Here is a 20,067-nt window from a genome sequence, read left to right as displayed (position 1 = left end):
GAAGGTGCTTGGGATTCGGTGCGGGTCCCCGCAGCAGCCCCATGCCCTGCCTCTCCAGCCGGCCTGTGTGCATTCAGCTGGTGGCAGCCCTTTCCCAGCTGAGCGAGCGCTTCTTTTCAGGGGCAGCGGAGTGCACACGGATTCCCAAGGCATGATCTCATCCGTGTGTGTGAGAGGCCAAGCACGTCCACCCTGGCACCTCACACAGAGGAGCGCCTGAGGCTTGGTTTGGGGGCTGGGGTTCAAGGGGTTTGTCCTTTGGGGTCCTACCCTCTATCTGTAGCTCTGGTTCCTGTTTCTGTCTGCAAACTCACCTGCAGATCCTCACCTGGGACCAGACTGTGGACCAGTTCCCCATTGGCCACTGCTCTACCTGCACCAGAGCCCAGGGACACCGTCCTTTCTGCCTTTGCTCCTACCTCCAGCATCTCTTTAGCTTCCCAAAGAGGGCCCGTGGAACCCTTGAATTGGAACCATCTGGAAGTATTCTGAGAGTGCTGTTTGCTGGGCTCTGTGCCAGAGCCGAGGCATCAGAATCTGGTGGGGGTTGGGGTGGAGAAGGAATCTGCCTCTTAATGAGTTCTCCCAAGTGATAACCTTAGGGCCTTAATGCTTGGGACATGACGGTTGTCGTTGTTAATTTTATATGTCAATTAGGCTGGGCAACGGTGCCTGGATGTTTCAGTGATTCTGTGAGGTTGTTTCAGTTTGATGAGACCTAACATTTAAATCCTAGGAACATGAGAGGCTGCTTGGCCTGGCCAGTGGATCCTGCCACCTAGCTCTGGCTTTTCTCTGGGTGGAGGGTTCCAAACTTGCTGCTCATCACAGAACAAGACTTAATTTTAGGACCACCAGACTTTGCAAGGACAAATATACGGTGTCCAATTTGCTGGATCTGGTGACACATGCCTTGAACCCCCCAGCACTTGGGAAGCAGAGACAGGAGGATCTCTGTGAGTACCAGGTCAGCAAAGTTATGACATTAAGAGAGAGAGAGAGAGAGAGAGAGAGAGAGAGAGAGAGAGAGAGAGAGAGAGAGAGCGCAATAATAATATTTTTGTGTAAGTATGTCTCATTCAATACTCGGAACATACTTGCCACTAAGAAACTGTCATTTATCTACGATTTACAATTTTTTTTTCTGGCAGCTATTGCTCTGGCTACTTGCTCTGTATGCTGGGATCGGGGATTGCTTCCTGACTCAGATAGCATTTATCCAAAGGCTTTCTCCAGCGTGGTTTCATCGCATCCTTTTGTGAATGGGAGGAGGAGGCAGAGCGGGCGCCATGGTCGTCGTCATCACAGCCTTCATCATCACCCCCTGTCCCCACTGCACAGCAGGAGCGGAGGCTTGGAGGCTGCCTGGGCTTCCCAGCTGGGATCAGAGCAGCTCCGGCTGCACAGTGCAACCACCTGGAGGGCTTTCAAATCGCTCACACGTTCGTGTGATGTGTATGATCTCTGCAACCTACTTTGAAATGCATCAAAAAACGAAATGGATGAACGCACGGGTAGAGAGGCGATGGGTAGATATGTGATAGAGGAAACATAGCAAAGCGTCGATGATAAAAATCTAGGTGGTGACTGTACGGGCCTCTGCTCTGCTATCTTTTAACTGCTCCGTGGGTTTAGAAATATTTCTAAATAAATGTTAGAAGGAAGAAGCAGGGGTGGGAGGGGCAAGCCAAAAAAGCAAAAGAATTTGTATGTATGACTCCCTTTTCAGACCAATTAAATCCAAGTCTGCACAGGTCAGGCTGGGGCAGCCATATTTTTTTTCAGCTGCCCAGGTGATCTGATTAAGCTTGCCACTGCTCTCTGCATACCCAGTGGCACTTGTAGGGTATAAGTGCCTTTCATCAGTGACCCCGCACCCCCCTCCCCAAATGAGAGTGAGGTTGGTTTAGGCAGATTCTATAACCCTACCTCTAGAATTCTGGATAAAGTAGGTCTGAGTGCGGGGCTAATTTGCATTTTAAACAGTTGCCAGGGAATGCTGGTGCTAGGACCACACTTTGAGAAGAGCTGCCCACCTGTGCTGGGAGCAGGTAAGCCGCATGCTGTGCCCGTTGGCAGAGCTAGCCAGATTCAGAGAGGAGCTGGCATCTGTCAGAGCCTTGGAGGGTAGGGATTCTCAATGGAGGAGAGCCAGTCCAGTCAGACAGCTAGATTTGTTTGTGTTGGGGTGGTGAGGACAGAGGGAGACGAGAAGGCAGGAGAGGTGGGCTGTGCCAGATGGAAAGGGCCTTGCTATTCAGAGCATTTGGGTTGGATGGTGTCAGCAGTGGGGAGTTGATGGGGGGAAGGGGAGGTTTCAGCCGCCGAATAATGTGACTGGATTGTTGTCCTGGCAGCTCTGTGTAGAATGGCATGGAGAGGAGAGATGAAAGATAGGAAGTGTACCAAGGAGGCTATTGTGAGCGTCTGGAGTGAGAGATGGAGGGTCCAAATAGTCACAACTCTAATAACGATGAGAGAATAATAGCCAGCACTTATTGAGTCCTCTCTAGATGACAGACAGTGCTTTGTGCTTTTGCCAACATTATCTTTGAAACCACCCTGTGCTCTCTTCCCGATGAGGAAACTAAGAGAAGTGGACGCATTCCTGGGCAAAGGTTTGAGCTGTGTGTATCCTGAGTCTTCGCGTTGATCCAAACTGAGCCTGGGAAGAGACAGGGGCAGTGACAATGACTTCTCTGCATCCTTAGAGAGTCATGGGTGCCCCTGGCTCAGGGTTCCTGTCCTTCCTTCCCCTGTCCAGGCTGAGAGGCCTGACCTGAGAGAGGTACAGTGGACAGAGAGCATCTAACCTCCTTCTGCATTCACCCACAATGACAGTGGCTGCAGTCACACAGGCGAGAGCCAGCAAGGCTCCCTTCCACTCTACCCCACCCCAGCTGGAGCCCTCGCTTTACCAACTCCTATTGTCCAGGACTCCCCAGGGCTGCCCACACACCACACCTGGCAGGCACTTGACTAAAACGTCCAGAAGAATGTGACATGGCTCCTCTTCTGGCTTCCATGTCCCTGCTGTCCTGGGGACCAAGCAGAGGCCATTTGCAAGTCCCCTTTCCTTGGGACTCTCACACTATGGACTTTTTTTTTCCAGCAGGTCTCTCTGAAGGCTGCTCTGTCCCCAGGCTGTCCCATCAAGGCAAAAGAGAGCTGGGTGAGCCATACAGGTCTGCACACAGTAAGCCTGTTTGCTTTCTTATAACTGAGCTTCATCAATGTGGTGCTGAAGGGGCCTCGGCCCCAACAGCCAGGTTGAAAGAGGGGCATTCATCAAGGACTGGGAGGGCTTTGTCAGCCGTCGACCATCTTTCTGTCTCTAAGAAGGGCAGCTTTGACACCCAGTCAAAAAGGATCCGTTGTACTTCCCTTTAGTCCTCTTGTGCTACTTCCAGCCCTGTCGTCTGGGCTTCGAGCTCCCTTCTTCTTTCCTTACCACGCTTCAGAGCCTGCTTGCCTTCTGGACACTTCCACCTGAAAGGTTTGGGGGTTGGAGCTCAGTCAAATGCACATCTGTGCGTTTAGGAGTGTGTTTGGGACAGTGGTGGAGTGCAGCCCCGGGCTTCATAGTCATTCAAACCCGTCTCTTATTGCCCCCTCTCCGCAGGCCCCCCCCCCCCCCGTGAGTGTGTGTGTGTGCACGCACAGGACAGCGTGGTCCCTTAGGCAAGGAGCCTGGCTGAGAGCCATTCCCAGAAAGGCTGCTTGCTAAGGCTGGACAATGGGCCGGACTGGGCTCTGTTCTCGTTCCCAGCCTGCCCTCGTCAGCCAGCCACCTGCAGCCTCCCCACTCCCAGGCTGTGGCACGTGGCATGTGTTGGGAACAGATGGGGAGGGGCGCACGGGCTCTTTCTCCCAGCTGCCCTGAGCCAACCATTTGCTCTCCAGATGGACCCGGGCACTGCGGGGGGTGGGGTGGGGGGAGGGTGAAAATCCATCCCCCAGCCAGCTCAGAGCTTCACCCTGATGAGTTGGGACACAATTATGTTTGGGAAGTTCAGGAATCCGAGTTTACAGCCTCCCTCGCCTGCTGTGTCTTCTCTTGTACCCCCACACCTTGACACACCTCTCTCCTGGGCTCCACACTGTCTCTCTCCCTAGGTCCTTGCTGCCCACTGTGTTCCAGCATCACCCAACTTCATCTCGGGTCGCAGACCCCCAGACACATCTCTCTGTTGTTTTATTGATTGCATCCGACACCACCACAGCAGCAATAGCACCAACAGCACAGCGTAAGCCCCAAAGGGAGAAGCTCCATTTCACACCCTGTCTGTACCCCACCCATGTCCGTTTCCCCACCCACAGCCATGTCCAAGCCCCACCCCCAGCCACAAGTAGCTCAGATCTAATCCAAGCTGCACCCTCAGGATCTGATTTGGAGCACAGGGAGGCGCAGGAGGCCGAGGACAGACCAGAGAAGATCTGGATCTGTGGCCTCCAACTTCCTATCTGCTCAGTGGGAGTCATGGAGACCCCCCGCCTGCAGACTTCACAGGACCCTGACTGGCACCGTGACTGTGAAGAGGTGTGACAGCCATACAAGTGAAGGACACAGGGGTCTTCATGAGACCTCACTGCTGGGACACCTACGTTCCACCCGTGCAGTGTGTGCCAGGCAACTCTTCACCACTCAGATGGGAGGCCCCTCCCCTCGGTATCTCTGTCGGAGCCTTTGGAACTGTGGGTTCTAAAGAGCCTAATAGCTCAATCCGTATCAGAGAGAATGCAAGGCAAGGTGTGATCCAAAGACGGTTTTTATTGCACTCGGGGTGACTCAAAACTCTCAGGCTGTTTTGCACACCAAACTGAGTGATGGGGCCAGATTTGAGTGTGACGGACGCCATGGGAAAGAGCCGGCATGCGTCATGTGGGACAACAGAACCATGCCTGTCACTTGTCTGTGGTGGTTTGGATAAGAGCGGTCCCCATTGGCTCATAGAGTCTGGATGCTTGGTCGTTAGAAAGCGGCGCTACGTAACCAGGATCAATAGGTATGGCCTTGTTGGTAGAAATGCGTCAAGCCAGGCCCAGTGTCTCTCTCTCTTCCTGCTGCCTATGGATCTGGATGTAAAGCTCTCAGCTTCTCCGGCATCATGCCCTGCCTGCTTGCCACCACGCTAGGAATGAACTAACCCTCTGAACCTGTAGCCTATCCCCAGTATTAGATGCTTTCCTTTATAAGAGTTGCAGTGGTCATGGTGTCTCTCTTCACAGCCGTAGGACACTAAGATGCCTTAGCTTTGATGGGCACTGGTTCAGTCATACCAAAAGTCAGAGCCCCTTTCTTAACATTGGCGTGGGACCCCAGAGAGTCTATTGCTGAATTCCTGGAAAGGCAGAAGAAATAAGGGAAAATCAAGACTCACCGTCAATAGCGGGCCTATCAGCGGGCACCATGGATGGTGGGCTTATGCAGACAGTGCAAGAACTCCCTGCAAGAGAGGACGAGGGTTCTCCATCCCACCCAGTAGGAGTGCCCAGACCATGGGCAAGCTATCAGGAAGCCCCTGCTGGGTGCAGCTTCTAGTCAGAAGGATCCCGCCTCCACCACCAGTCTGTGAGGGCTTCCCTCTGACTGACCACATGGTACCCTTGCGAAGAGAAGTGAGTTGCCTGGCCCAGCTGATAAAGGGCCTCGTGTGGGGCTGGAGAGATGGCTCAGTGGTTAAGAGCACTTACTGCTCTTTCAGAGACCATAGTTCAATTCCTGGCACCCACGCTGGGCAGCTCACACCTGCCTGTAACTACAGCTCCAGGGTATCTGGCGCCCTCTTCTGGCCTCCAGGGGCACCTTCATATACCTAGGGGGTATGCATGTCATTATATACATAACTGAAAACAATTAAAACGCACAAAAAGGCACCATGCCTAGTACTGCTCCCACCAGGAAAGCATCTTTTGGCTAGATTGGGGTGGCTGGCCTCAGGCCTCAGAGCTTAGGGTTCGCAGTCTTCCTCACCCCCCCCCCACCACCACCCCTCTTCCTTCCTGAAAGTTCCTTGGATGGCTTCCTGTGTAGAGGCACAGCACCACCCACACAGCAGCCTGTGACACCTTTCCCATTGGGCTTTCAGAGTGAGAGACACATGCATTCATCGAACAGACACGGGGCTGGGAATCCCAAGATGAATAAGACAGAATTCTTGCCAGCTTTCGGCAGACCTGTAATATCGTGGTTTCTCAGCCCATCCATGATGGATTTGCAGACCATTTCTGATCAGTTACCTTGAACAGAAGATCCCCTGCCACATGCTTCATCTTGCAGCTGACTGCTTTATGGTGTCTACACCTTCAACCGTTAGTGGGCATGATTTCCAGAGCCCCTTTGGCTGAGAGCAAAGATTTGTCTCTCTTTGTTCTGGCTTCCCCATCCTTCCTCATTCAACAGGTATCTCAGGGGTATGAGACGCAGGGCACTGGCTTAGCAGCCATCCAGGCCGCTCCTGTCCATAGTGATGCAATCCTGCCTCAGACTGCTCTCTCTCTTTCTCTGGTGTGCGCGTTGGCACTCAGGGGTTGTCATCAGGCGTGCTATTTTGTGGGGCTATGCTGCCCCAAGGCTAGGCAGCCTGTCTTCTAGGAATCACGGGCCAAGGATAGCACATCTTGGCAGAGTCTTCTCTTTAGAAGGAGACAAAGGACTCTCCCCGATTCCCTCCTGGCCATCCACCCTTCTTCCTGTGTGAGTGGCCGAGGATCTAGCAGGCCCCTAAATAGAAAACCGATTTTGCGAGACACCAGGGATGGGCATTGCCTCTCGGTTGAAGTCGATAACTTGGAGATGCAAAACCGCCAGAGCGAGTTATGACTTAGGCTGATGCCAGTCTCAGCTCCACAACTCGTGCGTTCTTTGCTGTGCAGCCTTGGTTGGACAAGTCGTGAACGCCTCTGGGCTGTGGATCTTCATCAGTAAAGCACGGGGCAATGATTCCACCTTGCAGCAGCGCTGTGATAGTTAAATAAGATGTTGGGATGTTCACTTATCCTATAGCCAGCGTACCAAGCACGGCCCCAGCCTGTCCTGACACAGGCATCACTTGGGAACTTAATAGAAATGTAAAGTTTAGCTTCTATCCCAGGCCCGCCCAGTGAGAAAATGGGGAAGGGACCCAGTGATGCATTACCAAGCACTCCTGTGGGCTCTGATGTCCACAGCAGGCAGGAACCACCAGGCTGGAGACGGCAGAGCGGTTGACAGTGGGCCAAATCCTCCACAGATGTGTTTTGTTGGCTTCTGTCATCAGCTGGAGCAGAGGAGCAGCTGTCCCAGGGGCTGCCATGCCTCCTGAAGAAGCACACAGTCATTACCCTGTCCCTGCTGTGTCCCACCAGCTGGCTTCGCTCACTGGTCCTCTTGTCACTCCAAGCGTCTGTGTCTGCAGCCTGGACTCCAGGTCATGACCCAAGGTGATGCAACCTCAGGCAAGGAACAGCTCTGTGTCCGCTGGTCCAGACACAGATCCACGGGAAATAGGAACCGAGCAGACAGCTTCCAATCCTTAAGGCAGCACCAGGCTCTGCAGTTTCCTTTCAGCATTTTGTTTGAAGTGTTGTGAAATCCCAGCCAATCACACACACCCACATTCAACTGTAAGTCCAAAAATACCCTCCATAGCCAAACAGAGATGATTTTTTTTTTAACATTCCCGCTACCTCGGATTATCTGCCTGGCTGATCTCGGCCACCCCCGCCACTGGCACAGCTAATGAACAGTAACTCCCTGTGCTGGCAATGGTGGAGGAACAGAAGGGCCTGATGACTCCAGTGCTCCCAGCAGTGAGCCGCACAACGGGACACCAGGGACTCTGAAGGTCTTGGGGGCTGTGAGGTCTGGGAGGCCAGACAGGATGAGCCCTGACTGTGGTCTTGTTGGACAAGCTGTACTAGGGGGCCTGGTCAGAGGCTCTGCCAGCAGCAGGAATTCTGACCGGGTGAAGAAAGTGGGTCCGGACGGGACTCTGGGAGGAGGGAGGGGTGCTTAGCTGGACCCAGCCTGGGACCCCCGAGGGCTGAAGAAGCCTGAGGAGGAGGTCTTCTTCATCCCCCCAGGCTGGAAAGAGCCCTGGGCTTCCTTGCCTTCCCTCCCTGGGGAAACCCTGTTAACAGCAGCCCGGAAAAGAAGTGGGAAGCAAACTAGTTAAGAGCCTGGGCCTGCGATTCCAACAAACCCTTGCTTCCTCATTGTGTGAGTGACCCCTGGTAAACCACCCAGGTGCCCTGAGCCTCAGTTACCTCATCTTCCAAACCATGCACACACACACACACACACACACACACACACACACCATACACACTCAAACACACACACACACACACACAAGCTTTGTTGTTGTTGTTTTGTTTGTTTTGTCTTTTTTAAGACAGGGTTTCTCTGTATATTCCTGGCTGTCCTGAAACTCACTCTGTGGACCAGGCTGGCCTTGAACTCAGGGGTCTGCCTTTCTCTGCTTCCTGAGTGCTTCCATTAAAGGCGTGTGTCACCACACCCAGGCTAGAAAAAAAATCATTCTATTGGCATATGGAGAGAATAGAAGAAGAGCACATTTGTAAAACAGTTACCACACCATCCTCCACAGAACAATAGACGCAATAAATCCTACATGCAATTATAGTTATTAGGGAGTACAAACTGTGCTTTTGTCAGAAGACCCAGAGACTGGGATTTGATGAATCGGGGATTACTGGTGAGGAAAAGGGGAATTACATATAAGCATTAATTAATGACCAGAAGGTCATGGACTGATCAAAGGAGTGGTTCCCCTGGGAACCTATTATCCCAGCTACTTGGTAGACTGAAGGCCAGGAGGCTGGCAATTTTGAGGTCAGTCTGTGCAACTTTGTGAGACCCTGTCTCAAAACAAAGTTTTAAAAAAACCAGCTTTGGGTGTAGTTCTGAGTCAGAGTAGTTACTTAGCATAGGTAAGGTCCTAGGGCCATCCCTAGTAACATACACAAACACACACTCACACAGGCACACAAACACACACAGGCGTGCACACACAGGTACACACTCACACAAACACACATACCCTCTCGCACAGGCATACACACACTCGCACACAGAGTGGGTGCCCTAAGAGACCCGCTTAGACACGCAGCATTCATTAGGGTGCTTCGTAACTGTTGGTTCCGGCAGCAGAGGACCATGCAAGGCTGCCCTGAGAGTGGTGGGGCGTCATGTACCAGTGCAGTCAGCAAAGTATGGCTGCAGCAAAGAGATTTTTGCCTTCAGTCCAGCTGCCTTGGACAGAAGGAAGATTGGAGGAAGGACGGAATGACCCCAGGTTATGCTCACATAAGGACGGCATGCTACGGCAGGAAGAGCAGACCTGAGCAGGGGGGGCCCCTGCCCTTTCTTACCAAGAAACACACTTCCAACCGTGTCGGGGGTTGGGGTGGGCCCCATAACAGCAGACAGCCTTTCCTCCCACTTTCCAATCAAAGAGGCACAGCAGTCAGGGTGCGGGGACCTCTCATGGCACCCCGCTGCTAGTGACAGGACCACCTTCCTTTTCCTGGCTCAGGTTCATCGTTCCTAGGGCAACCAATCCCTAAATAAACGGCCCTGGGTGAGAGATTAGCACTCGCTCCTTTCCGACTCTTTCCAGCTGTGTGAATGGTAGAACGTGAAGGGAGAGGCACAGGTGGAGAAGGAGGAGCCAAATTAAACTGTAGAGGGCTGTTCCATTCCCCTCCAAGGGCCTTTACCCTAATACTTACAAGTCTATGAACCTAATGTTGCTTGGGTTGGTGGGGGGGGGGGCGGTAACTTGGAGACCAATTGAGTTTGCGTTTATAGCTTTTTGGGGAAATGGTTCTATGCCTTGGAAAGGATCTGTCATTTCCTTGGAGAGAAAGGGTGAGGAGGGTCAAGAGTGTAGGAAGGATGCTTGGTGATTGATGGGCGCCTGGACCAGGGATGGGAGCTAGGCTGGCTCAATACTTCTGGCCTTTCTCACACACTTCTGAGAGAGGGCTGGAGGCCCTTGGTGAGGTGGCTGGGAGGGAGAAATCTTAAGTTTTTTCATCACCCGGCAGTCTCCAGGATCATACTCTAAAGTGAATAATTGCTGAGATAAATCTTCCAAGACAAATCATGTTTAAACACTTTGGTTGCATTATCTTATTATAATAAACATCCTTAATTGAACTTTCATGCTGACTTGATTCTCACAGAGGCACATGAAATACGCCTTGTTGTGACGCCCCTATTCAAAAATGGTTGCTTATAGCGGCTGAGTGTTGCCTGAGGCAGCTCACCTAGTCAGAGTAAACTTCCAGAGGTGCTCCCAACGTGGGGGTGCACTATATTCAGGGGGCCGCTCTGTTATCAGTCTACTGGTATTCGTTCTAAATGTGACTCTCAAATGAAAATATCACTCCCCTGTCTTCAGTGCTGGTTCTAGGAGCTTTAAAAGGATGGTGCTGTGTACCGCCATGGTGTTGAACCCTAACGAGGGAGCCAGATGTGGAGCGAGTGGGAGGCCTGCCTAAGCGCCAGCTACACGGGTGGATGAGCACCATTGCAACTAGGCAAGGGTTGAGGGTGAGGGGCTTCTTCAGGGAAGAGGTTCCAGCTTGGCCTTCTTGGAAAGATGGATCTTGAGTCAGCTGGAGTCCAGCTAGCTGCTAGAGCCTCTTCTTGCCAGCTGGTTGAGAACTGGAGCAGCCGTGCCAGGAAGTGGTACATCCATCCATTCATGAATTCATTTACGGAGGAACCCACGCTGGCCGCACTCCCACTGCACGGCAGGCTCTGTACTTTTGGGAGACAGAGCGGAGAGGGCTCCTTAGAGCTCCCATCGGAGGCAGGTGTGGCCTTTGTGGATGTCCACTCTAGTTCCTAAACCCAAGGCTTGGGCCAACCGGGCCAGGAAAAATATGATGTCTGCAGGTGACTTCGCCCTCATTAAATGATGCTCACTTATCTTCTTGGGAGAAGAGGTTTTAGGGGAAGGAGTGTAGCACTTAGAAAAGCTTGGGCTTCCACTAATAGAAAACCACTCACAATACCTTTAAACATAGGGGTTTTAAAAAAATCACTTTACAAAAGGTTAGGTCTTTGCTCGGGGGTGGGTGATGGGGTGGGGCTGGGGAGGCTGGTGGGGAGCTCAACGGTATCAGAATATTCTGATATCTCTCAGTTTGCCTCCTGCCTTGTCTCAGTTAAACCCCAGCTGCTGTAGCTGAAGTCATCACACTCACGTACTAGACAGGGGTAGAAGCAGGAAAAAGGTTGGAGCCCGTTGTCTTGCCTTTTCTTAAGAAGTGCAGCGTTCTGCATCAGGATCTGCAGCGGGCTGCTGCTAAGGCTCCGCTGGCCAGGTGCGTGGCCCTCACTGAAAGGAGGCAAGCCTCTCACCTGGGCAAGGAACAGTGCCACTCTGTGCAATGAAGTGTTCTCCAAGTCATGAGGTTGCATGGGGGAGGGGGGGCGCACGCGTACATACGTACATATAAACCTACGTACACATGCACACATGGGATATCATCAGATCCTCCTTGGAGCTGGAGTTTCAGGATGTTGTGACCAACCTGTTGTGGGAGCTGGGAAGGAAACTCGGCTCCTCTGCAAGAAGAGCACCGTATGCATACTCTTAGCAACCGAGCCATCTCTGCAGCCCCTCTCGTGCATTCTGAACACAGAGTAAATAGAAGTTACATGACTTTTCATCAGCCACTAGAGAGCCAGGGACTTCCTGTGTAGCCCGACACACTGAGCTTCTGCCCCTGGGTCCTGTCACAGTCATCTGGGGACTGCTGGACAGAGAAGCTCTTCTGTGAGCCACTGTGTATGGCTCTGGGCTAAGTGTGGTCTCTCCTATTGGAACATAAGCCTGTGTCTTCGTTGGTTGTTATCACGAGCTACAGAGCTCTAATAGTGCCCTCTGACTTTCAGCAGTCACAGACTAAGCCCAAGCCCCTCTGGTTCCCTCTCCAACTCAGCCAGGAGCTCACCTTCCTGTTTTCTGTTCAGCTTCACCCTCCACAGAGACCCTCTGGGAAAGTTAAAGGCAAAGCCATTGAAAGCAGAGAGGGTGTTAATTAAACAGCAGATGTTTAACTCTGTTAATTAATGGCTCTGTCACCTTGAATGGCACCAGCCTTCTTCCCTCTGTCTAGCTCACCCTGGTGGCTCTGATCACCTCGGAGGGCCTTGAGTCTAACACTGAAGAGCTCACTCTGTCCAGGGAGGCCCGAGGGCAACAGAGCAGAGCAGACTCTCAGGCCAAGCTGATTTCCCTGTCCAGGAAAGAAATGTCAGATATGCTGGTATATTTAAGTGGCAAAGAATAAAAGCACTGGGAGAGAGATCAAAGCCCAGAGGTGACAGACATGGTTTGTTTGTAAATGTTGACATGTCAAAAAAAAAAAAAAATACAAGTGGTGACATCATTTGAACATGAGGGAATTGAACATACATCCAGATGTGTAGATTTTCTTTAAAATGGATAGATCTGGGCCAACACTCTCAAGACAAGAAGCAGCTGAAAGAAAAGGGCTGGAAGGTAACTGTTCTATCCACCCCATCCACTCTGCCATGCTTACAAGGTCTGAAGTAGAATCTGCTGTCAAAATTCAAGACCTAGACTTGACAATGGATTCAATACGGTGGATCCAGCAGAGAGGAGTCTGGGGCTGCTGGGGTAAGAGGTGAAATGCCTGGGAAGATTACAGGACCATTATACAATGGAAAACAGTCCATCTGCTGGTGACACCAGCAGCGTAGGAGCCGGTTAAGGTGGAAGTTGGAGGTCCTGGGTGATAGCGATAGTGAGATGGCCATGTGGTCTACAGTCCTGGAGAGATGACCTGGAGGTTTAGGGAGCTGATGTCCTTGGAGGGGCTGAGGTCACCAGCCATGCTAGTGGAAGAGGGAATTTAGATTTCCAACCTTGAGAGACATCAGCGCCGGCTCTCCAGGGAGGCAGAAAACCGGTCACCATACCTTGGTGCCTTCTCTTCTTTCAGGAGCCTTGCCACTAATCACTTTAGAACCAACGGATTTGTTCCCAAACAGAAGGTTTTGATAGCACTGCAGAAATGACCCAGTATGTAAGCAGTGGCCGAATATTCTCTGTCCAGCCTCCATGAGTCTGAGAAGGGTCTGTGAGAAGAGTGCAGCTCCAGTTACTAACAGCCTCTGAAAACCTTTCCTCTCTGTGGAGAGCTTCAGGGTCTGGACGGTCCCCAGGCCAGCCCTGCAACTGTCACCCACCCCCTGCAGTGGTTGTACGTGTGTGAAGTGAGGGTCAGCTGGCCGTGAAGATTAAAGAGCATGCCTTTCGAGAACGTGCACACACAGGGCGGAGGAGCCTGAACCTGGCTTCCCCCCACATGGGGGGGGGGTTCCCTCCCATGTGCTGGTGACACCAGCAGCACAGAAGGCAATCCAGATGTTCCTGGTCTCACTTCATTTCCATAGATTTACAAGCATCCTTGTATGTGTTACTGAGAAATCGGGTGTAAATCCTATTTTAAGAACACAGACAAGCTTGTTACTTGAGGAACGCGTAGGAAAGTCTTTTTGGGGAAGTGAATAATAATCACTCTTTCTGTAACTCTTGTACTAATGTTCATGAAATTTCTGTGACAATGCATTTGTCACTCCCATAGCCTCCTCTTTGTATCTCGTGAGCAGCCTCCTCCTTATGGACAGACATTGCCACCCTGGCCTGAGCCTGTTGTTTTTGCATTCCTAGTCTTTTTTCTCTCCTCCCACTTGGCCACACACCCATGGCCCCCGATTGTTCCCTCTGTAGTAGCCTTGTCCCCTCCTGACACTGTGGAGCTCTGACTTACAGGTGACATTTACTGGAAACTGTTCCTCTGTCCTAGAAGCTAGAACAGATGGCTCTCTGGGTACTAGGGATGCGATGGCTAGGTGGTGATGCTGGTGGTGTGTGAGGCTGGCAGATGAATGTCCATCCAAGAGTCCCCGATTTAATCGCAAAAACCAAGAAGATCTCACCTTACCTAGCAACCACAGATGTTAAGGTGTGGAGGTGAGGAGTCTTCCTGGATTGTCTGGGTCTGGGTCTTGGGAAATAGAGGGGGCTTTTCCAGGCTATGACTCAAAGGAGGAGTAACAGTGGAGGGAATGGGTGGGGAGACAGGAAGTGTCTTGCTTTGAAGCTGGAGAGTGGGTAGCTCCCAGGAGCTGAAAAGGCCCTGAAAATAGATTCCCTCCCTTCACTCCAACCTCCAGGCCAAGGTTTACAGCTGGAGTTAAGCCTTGTGAGACCCAAGATGGACTCTAACCCATAGAACGGTGAGGTATTAAGCCTCCAGTTCTGTGATGATTTGTCACAGCAGCAGTCAGCCTCAGGCCATGGCCTTGTCTAACAGGCAGAGATGGGCTTGCTTGGACTTCTCCCCTGCAGGGAGGGTTAGCCACCCACTGAGCCTTTGCCTCTTGGCTTCACTCCCATCTCCTATTGTCCCAGCCAGATGGCTAAGTTTGTGATGGGCAGTGGGGGACTAGGTTCATTTGACCAAGGGTTTGTGTGCCCCAGGAGAGGAAGAAAGGTTGACACTGAGTGCCAGATTGAGAGGGTGAGTAGAGAAAAGAACCCACCATCCTGAGCAGAGGTCATCTACACACCCCCAGGAACCTCAGGCCAGCATTTTTTTTAAGACTTATAAATTTATTTTTTATGTGCATTGATGTTTTGCCTGCATATATGTCTGTGAAGGTGACAGATCCCCTGGTGTTGGAGCTACAGACAGTTGTGAGCTGCCATGTGGAGTGCTGGGAATTGAACTCAGGTCCTCCAGAAGAACAGCCAGTATGCCCTTAGTCCCTGAGCCATCTGTCCAGCCCCTCAGCCCTGCATAATTTAGAAGCCACAATTTTTTAAATTAGAAATATTGGGCTGGAGAGATGGCTCAGAGGTTAAGAGCACTAGCTGCTCTTCCCAAGATCCTGAGTTCAATTCCCAGCAACCACGTGGTGGCTCACAACCATCTCTAATGAGATCTGGTGCCTTCTGCAGACATAAGACATAATAAATAAATAGATAAATAAATAAATATGGTTTTATTTCATGTGTATGGGCATTTTGCCGGCATGACATCTATGCGTGCCTAGTGCCCATGGAGGCCAGAAAAGAACGTCTGGTTCCCTTGAACTGGAGGTACAGATGGTTGTGAGCTGCCGTGTGGGTGCAGGGAATTGAAGCTGGGTCCTCTGGAAGAATAGCCAGTGCTCTTAACTACCGAGCCGTTCCCTCCAGCTCCAGGAAATTAGTAACATGTGTTGAACATAAAATGTATTATCTTAACCGTTTTTTAAGCACAGGCCCACGGTATTATGGTCACCCACTCAAATAGTTGTGTTACCAACCCTCACCACCGGGTCCATCTCCAGAATGGAGAGCCTCTTGCAAAACAAACTCCCTACTTGCGGCGTAGTGTTCTTCCTTTCTCTCAGTCCCTGGCAGCCACCTTTTTTTTTTTTTCCTCTCCCCCTGTCTCCATGAATTTGACTGTTCTAGGAACCTCATGTGAGTGGAGTCACACAATGTTTGTCTTTCCATCTCAGCTGGCCTGGCTTGGCACCGTGTCTCTACTTCCTTTCTTTTTGAGGCTGAAGACCATTCCACAATTTGTATCGATCACACTTTGTTTCCCCATCTATCTGCTGCTGATGGAAACTTGAGTTGTGTCTCCATTTTGGCTATTGTGACTAATACTGCTCTGAACATGTTGTCCCAGACCGACAGACAGACAGACAGACAGAGATGTACACCCAAGGTGTACAAACATCTCTAATCCTGCTTTCAACTCTCTCTCGGGGGATACCCAAAATTGGAGTTGCTTGGTCATATGACAATTCTAGACTTAGTACTTAGAACAGCCGTTCTTACAGGGGTCGCATACCAGACATCCTGCGTGTCATATGACTCATACTGTTACATTACATTACATACATTATGCCATAACAGTAGCAACATGACAGCTATGAAGTAGCAACAAAACACTTTTATGGTTGGGGGTCATCACAACATAAGGAGCTGTATTAAAGGGTTGCAGCATCAGGAAGGCTGAGGACCATTGGCTTGGAAGAACTGACAATCCCATTACATCTTCACCAGCTCATCCCAAGCATAGTTGATGGTCCAGGTCTGTGTCACCCACGTTGTTGTGCTAACACCGGCATCCATCTTTTGGACTTCTTCAGTGACACAAGTGGCTCTTTGGCCGTGGAGAGGATTTGGGAACGGGCTCCATCATCTAAGATCTGCACTCAGCAGAGGAATCTGGTCTGGGGAACGCAGAAAAGTCCAGGCTTCTCACCAGGTTTGAGTCTGCTTTGGGCTGTGGGCATGTTTTCAAATGCAGTTTCCATTTTCTTCAGCCTCAGAACATCTGATAGCAAAATGTTTTCACAGAGGGCGCTTGCCCACGGGAGGGGCAGGCGGCCTCTCTAATGAGTAGATAAGCGGGATGTGTGTTTGGCAATGTCCTTAGCATTTAATTCCAGTAATTAAAATAGGCAAGCCTCCTTTGTTTTCTTTTTCCTTGCAAAAACAATGAAATATTACAGGCTATTTGGGGAGCAAGAAATAAAGCCCTACTCGGCATCGTACTGTGACAGTGCCACCCTCGCTGCCCACTTGTGACACTGTTCTGTGAGGCGCACAAACCAAATGCACGCCTCACCTGATGCCTTCAAACAGCACTACAGCCCCTCGAGGCACCCTGGACCCACGACCTCCCTCTGACAACAGGCTCTCTCCATCTACCTGGTCCATCTTCATCCACCCACTTGGCTTTTCCCACAGAGCCGCCTCAGGACAGTCACACTTTGTAGCATGGTGGTCCATGCCTGCAAATCCTAGCGTTTAGAAGGTAGAAGCAAGAGGGTAAGGAAGTCTAGGTCATCCTTGGCTGCATGGTAAGTTAAGGGGCAACCTGGGCTATATGAGACTGTCTCAGAACAAGGAAACAAACAAGCTTTACTCTCCCTTGTGTTCCTAAGTGGTGTGGGCGTTTCCTGCGTGCTCGCGTTTCTCAGGCTGTCTCAGTCTGAGAAGCAAGCCCAGGTTCCATGGTCAAAGGGTAGAAGGGCTTCAGAGCATGTTGAGGAGGATGCTACTGGAGTGGCCTAGGCTCTGCTCACGTGACTCCATCGTATCCCAACTCTGAGTACTGTTGCCATGTGCTGACAGCCAGGGGCGAAGCCTGGCTGCCTGGGATTGAAGACACACTCTCTCCTGCTTTGACCTTTTCTGAATCACTGACCTGTGCCTCGGTTTCCTTATCCATGCCATGGGGAGAGCATCATCTGCCCAATCCGTGAAGTTACTATGTGAGTTAAACGACATGTCATCCGGAGCGTGGGTACATGGTGGTGATTTACTTCTCAGTCTTGGTTCTGCCACTCGCTCCCTACTTGGTCTTGAGCTGGACACGCCCTCCCAGGCCTCAGTTTCCTTGGTGCCAAAGCACAGTGTTGAAGCCAATAATCTGTGAAAGCTTTACCTAGCAAACGGTGTGAGCATCTGATGGTCCGTGAGAGCTTTGCTTACCAAACGGTGTGAACACCTGTTCCCTTATCTTCCCAGTGTGTTCAGGTGTGGGGAGGACTGCACAGGTGACTTCTAAATTCTGTTGTTGTTGTTGTTGTTGTTGTTGTTGTTGCTGTTGTTGTTGTTTGGTTTTTCGAGACAGGGTTTCCCTGTGTAGCCTTTACAGTCCTGCACTCACTTTGTAGACAAGGCTGGCCTCGAACTCACAGCAATCCACCTGCCTCTGCCTCCCGAGTGCCGGGTTTAAAGGCATGCACCACCACCGCCTGGCCGACTTCTAAATTCTAATAGGACAAGCAGACAACTTGGAGGTGTCTAGGACCCTGTGTGAGAAATGCAGGCACTGACTTCCAGCTCCTCCAAGCTGCAGAAAGCAGAGGGGAGGTTGAGGTCAATAACTGAGCTTGCTCTTGGGAACCTATTTGGGGTGAAGAGAAGATGCTCCTGGAGTGGGGGGTGCTCACTCCCTGTTTTCAGAGCTGAAAAGTGCTGTGGGGCCTCTCAGCTCTAGGCAGCTGTTCTTCCCCTATCTGGACCCAACCTTCAGGGGCCCAGAGGGTGCAATTTGGGAAGAAAGGAGGAAAATCCGTATCCAATCTGTTCTATTCAGAGCAATGGACGGATTCTGCATCTCAATCCTATCGTGGTGTGAGTTTGGCTGAACTGCCCCGCCCACCCTCAAAGCGGTGAATGATGTGTGGGTGGAAAGATGCCTCGGATGGCCCCACAGAGGAGCACAGCTGGCCATTTGGTGGCCTGGGCAGTGTGTGGGAGTGAGGGGTAACCTCGCACCTTTGCCTGCTGCCAAACCACAGGCCTGACACAGCCTTCCCTGTTCTTGCTTTCTCCTCTCCGGTTTCCTCTTTTCATTCCCTTTCCCTTTCCTCCTCCTTCCTCAGGCACGCAGCCAAATGGAGATTTTGAATGGCAGCAGAGAGGAGGGGGTAGATATGGAGGCCAGGCCTGTCCTATGGAGCCCTTCCCCCGCAGGCCCTAGTCAGTGGAGCTGAGGTGGGCAAACATCCCCTCAGCTGATCCCTCGGCTGGGCCTCTGGCTTGGAGCCTGGGCTGGGGGAGGTCTGCAGGTGGCTGTCAGCGCTGTCTAGCTGTCCTGCACTCTGCCCTGTCCATCTGGAACCAGCCCCCCCCCTGCATTTGCTCCTCCAACTGCCGCCTAGGACCTGGATAAACGGGCTCCTGCAGCCCAAACTCGCAGGAGGCTGATTTGTAGCAGGAATCAGCTTAATAATTTATAGCTAGAAAGTGCTCTCCTTGGGAAAAAAAAAAAGCCAACTCAGGAAACCAAATTAGACTCTGCAGGCTGCTGAGGGCGTGTGGAACCGGGGTTGCGGAGTGTGCCCACAGGTCTGGAACTGTGTGTCCTGGAGGGGAAGATGACTGGGGCATCCCAGACCTGGTCACAGTCATGGGACCCTGGGGCCCATTCCTCAGCCTTGAAGATCTTTTCTCCCAGCCAGCTGAACAACGGGCATCTTGCCGCTTTCTAACAAAGTTGCCATGAGCTCCAGCCATTTTTATTCAAGCCCTTAAAGTTTAGGTTGAGAGTTGTTTCTTCCTCTTTGAGTTTTACTCACCTTTCAATGAAAAGATGCCCCTGCTTGCTCTAGGAAGCCCTCCTTGTCAGCAGACATTTGAGGGGTGCCCAGTGCTACTGCACTTTGAGGGCGGCTCTGTGGCCACCGTGGCTGTCGAGGCCTCTGATCCAGAGCCCCAGTTTCTTTGCCCCTGTCTCTGGCATCCAGCCCTGAAATAGAGCTGATATGGCCACCACAGAGTACAGGAGTCCCCAAGGTTCAGCACCCCTCCAGGTATGGGACCGGGCTCTCTAGAGGGAGTCTACTGATTCCACTTCTCAGAGATGCCTTTGACAATCCCTCTCCATCTGTCCCCTGACCTCCCAAAGAGCCAACAGGACCACATGCTTGCACTGTGCCCCCCTACCCCTGGCGCCCCTGCCTCCCCCCACTCCCCCCACCCCCAGCTGCTACATCCTCCCGTGACCAGAAGTGAGGCTCCTAAAGTTTTAGGTTTGTCCTCAAGAACCACCATAAGTGGCCTCTGACCTCCTTTCCAGACTCGGCTCCTTCTGCCTGTGCTGTCCCCACCGGTGTCCTCTAGGCTGCTGGTGACTGGGGAGCTGTACCCTGTGTTCTTCCAGGCCCCATTGGGCTCCACCTCCTGTGCAGCTTATGCCGCCTCCCTTAGGTCCACTTTCCCCACAGTGTCTTGTACCTCACCGGGCATCTTGTAGCCTCTGCGCGCTGGCAGTCTACCATGCCCCGGCCTCCTGTGTAAATAGTAGGAAATGACGTGGGGTGGGGGCGGAGCCGGGGTGCAGTTTCTCCTCATTGCCAGTGACGTCAGGAATGGATTGATGCTCCTCAAGACAGTCTGGGTGGTTGACCCTGGCAAGCTGGGAAAGACAGAAAATGCCCACTGGAGGGCCAGTCTGGACTCTGAGGGGTTCTTTGTGAAAATGCACCTTCTGTCCTTTTCT

The 20,067-nt window shown here is 51.8% G+C and overlaps 1 protein-coding gene and 1 long non-coding RNA gene across 6 annotated transcripts in view; one reads left to right on the top strand and one right to left on the bottom strand.

Moving 5' to 3' along the window:
• Window positions 1-20,067, top strand: part of SEMA5B (semaphorin 5B) — a 125,276-nt gene that overhangs the window by 56,408 nt on the left and 48,801 nt on the right. Inside the window, exon 1 of one of the 5 annotated variants that reach the window (XM_084800617.1) lies at window positions 3,155-3,172. The exons of the other annotated variants lie outside the window; for them this stretch is intronic. The gene's annotated coding sequence lies outside the window, so the exon portion shown is untranslated. Of the gene's footprint in view, window positions 1-3,154; window positions 3,173-20,067 lie in introns of those variants that run through there. 5 annotated transcript variants of the gene reach the window in all.
• LOC311608415 lies at window positions 12,251-19,795 on the bottom strand. The gene is made up of 2 exons (XR_014782958.1): window positions 19,634-19,795; window positions 12,251-13,123 (listed from the first exon to the last, which is right to left on the bottom strand). It is a non-coding gene; the product is annotated as an uncharacterized lncRNA (long non-coding RNA).

This window comes from Acomys minous, assembly GCF_964271855.1.
Source record: "Acomys minous genome assembly, chromosome: 11".
Lineage (NCBI taxonomy): Eukaryota > Metazoa > Chordata > Mammalia > Rodentia > Muridae > Acomys > Acomys minous.
The sequence above is the reverse complement of the archived record's forward strand: the minus strand, read 5'-3'. Positions and strand labels throughout refer to the sequence as shown.